Below are 3,445 nucleotides of genomic sequence, written 5' to 3'. Positions count from 1 at the left end.
CTTACTATATTTATAAACGCAATATAACTCAAAAAAATCGTAAATAATTAATATCTCATAAACTACTACGTTTTGAAATCATTTTTGCTATTATACATTACTGGGAAAGGTATATGAAAGGTATAAAGGTATATATTAAAATTTATTAAAACTTATATGTTATCTCGAATGCCCTTATACTGATATACATCGAGCGTCCGAGATCGCAGCGGCTGAGAAAGCATTTTCGGCCTTCGGTCATTTCTACGACAGATCAAAAGAGGATTTTTTTCAACAGATTGTCTCATGCTATTTAGTTCGTTCTTAATCACTCTCGGCCGAAGGCGAGAATTGTCAATGCTATCAAGAAAGACAAAGAAATCTATTACTTTTCTTTGTTCAACTCAATGTGAAGAATTTCCCTATGATTAGTAATCAACTGCAGAACGTGCAATTCTGGTTATGGTCATTTTTCTTCTCGAAGAAATAATATTTTCTTATGAAACCTGTGGGATTTCTTTGTTATATTGCTGGGAAAACTCATTCAGAGCCAGATTTTGCAAATTGATTCTTGAAAATTTTTATTAATAAGATCATATACACCTTAATTGCACTATAGTACACATCGAGTGAAATATCAGAACAAATTTTTATTTTTCTCTTTTTACAAAAAAATCGTTCTGTACGAGCTTTCGGGAGCCTTTCCTGATTATGAATATCGCAATTAAAACATAGGCTATGTTCCATTTAACCCCATAAAGACGATTTTGACTGCGATTAATCTTCGTCAGGATTGTCAAGAAGAAAGATTAATCGCAGACAAAATCTTTAGACTATTGTTCTACAATATGTCAGCGTCGGATGTCGAATGCATGCGTATTCGGTTATCGGCTGTTGCATGGAAAGAAACGATCGACCATGATTAATTTCTTACACAATATACAACGTCTTCCGACTGTAGACTAAGCCTTACAAGTTAAGTTACGTTCATGATATTTTTTTCTACGCATTCATTATACGCAGGACTGCCAAATTCACAAACGCCGCAAGTATCGAGAATCGAAACTTAACTCGAAACGCATAATCGGTCCACTATTATTAACGTTAGAATATTTATGATAAGAGTTAAGACACTATAAACGTGAGTATTCGCATATCTGCCATTTTATTCCTCTCACTCTTTGCTCTGTTCCCATTTGCTGAGCTGAAAAAATTATGATCGTTACGGTTGTTATAGGTTATAGGTTATAGCTTTTAAGCTGTTGGAAACTTTGTTTCCAGCCTTGTAGCTTCGTATATTGATATACATATACGCACTTCGAAATTTTACCATAAGACTAAGAGATGAAAAGAAGAATATAAAAAAACTGAAATATTATATATTAACGAAGGCAAAAATATTTATAAAATGCCTTGTGCGTTGCGGTAAACAATATCAATAGATCAGAAAAAGATATTCGATTATTTAAATTTTTTGCAGATAATATTCGTCGATAACTTGCTGTATTGCTGTAAAATAAATACATGACTTGTGAATAAACATCACTGCATTTCCTCGCAGAAATTTTACTCCTTGATATATGGTACATATTTGGCACCTTATCTAGAAATAACCTGAACGCCAAATACTCTTCAGATCCTGCATTAATATTACGATAGATATTCAATTGATTTTGAGAGCAAAAATGGAATGAAAGGAGCTACAAAATTTCAAGCAGCAAATCATAACCTGTAATGATCATAACTCGTCACAGCTCAGAATGACGGAATGGGGACAGAACAAGCAATAGGAAAAGGAAAAATAAAAATGGTGGACGCGAATATCTATGCTCTAATAAGAGTATGGACAATAGAGTAACGATCAGTGATTGGTCCGCTAAATTGAAGCAAAAGCGAAAGTTGCTTATCAGTGTGTACTATTAGTGTACAGAAAGATTGCAACACTTTTTTTCGATGGGTTTCGTACCCAGCAGCTTGCTCACTGAGCGATCGATTCTTATTCATGGATTCACAAATAAAAACCAATCGCTTGGTGAGTAGGCTGCATTCCAAAACCCGAAACATCGAAAAAAGTGTTGCAACCTTTTAGTAACCGATTGTATACCATTGAGTTATTTACACTATTTTCAGTGAATTTTGTTTGCGTCAAAGCCATCAGAGGTGAATGGTTTGTTTATTGATCATTTTATTTGGCGAGTCATTTAGATTGAGAAGGAGAGGCGAGTGGATTACAGTAGAATTATATTCTTTTAATGAAATAAAAACGTGAATTTCTTGTATAATCATTATAACTTAATCTATTTGAATAAAAAATTTATAAAACAGGACTCTTAATGTTCAAAGTATGACAATGAGATAAAAAGTTAATAAGAATCAGAAAACATAAAAAATCTCCATTGTTCGTTTAATAATGCAATTGAAGATAAATAAATATAACAAGAACTAGAAAATAAGAAAATTAAAACGCTAAAATACAATACTAAGTACATGTTTTGTTATACCTTATATTTAGGCTCTTTTCAGATGTACAAAAAATTCTGGCACAGTAAAAATTATTATTCAAAGATTAAGAAAGCGACTGTTCTATTATATAATTAGATGAGTTAAAACAGAGAAACAGAAAATTGCTCATCAAATGATTGGTTAACCGATTGCGAAAATTTCTTGTTGTTTAATGAGAACATAAAGAAAAGAATATAAAAACGTTATAATATCAAAACTAAAAAATTTTTTAAACAAGTATAATACGTCTCTGGTAAAAACTCACCTCAGAGTTCGATAATTGAAAAAAATCTTTTAAAAAGTTAATATTTTAAAAAATCGTAATCTATTTGTAAATAAACTGTATGAGGCATATACTTTTGATAACAAATATGACAAAATAATATCAAATGACACATCAACATTAAGTTTTCTTTTCTCGATTATATCAAATAACGTTTAAATAAAATCGTTTCTACATAAAAATACAGAACTTAATTTTCCGTAGTAAATACAGAATTTAAATTATCGTGTATTCGAGTTACAGTAGAGCTCGGCACACAGTGTCGGTTCTGATTAATTACAAATATCCTTCAAATATACTTCAATCGCTAATTTTAAAGATATCCATCGATATTCCGAATCGCAACTGAAACAATGATAAATGCATTCCTTAAATTATCTACCGGAATGATTTCACGTTTCTCAATAAAGAAATTTGCTCAATCATTCCTTCGACATTCGTGAATAGGAGATTTATCGATTCTTTTTCCTATCAAAAGTAATGTATATTACTTTAAAAAAAGAGTACTTTTATCTCCCAAGAAAATTTCGCCTGCGAATATGGAGAGACATTAACAAAACTTGCCTGCGTTATTCAAGCGTTCTCCTTACTTGATCTGAGAAGGTACAATGTTACAAATTACAGTGTTTGTGTTATTCTCTTTCTTATATTTATCCATAGTCTCATTACTCTCTCTCTCTC

This window comes from Atta colombica, unplaced genomic scaffold, assembly GCF_001594045.1.
Source record: "Atta colombica isolate Treedump-2 unplaced genomic scaffold, Acol1.0 scaffold109, whole genome shotgun sequence".
Classification (NCBI taxonomy): domain Eukaryota; kingdom Metazoa; phylum Arthropoda; class Insecta; order Hymenoptera; family Formicidae; genus Atta; species Atta colombica.
Note: the sequence above shows the minus strand (reverse complement) of the source record.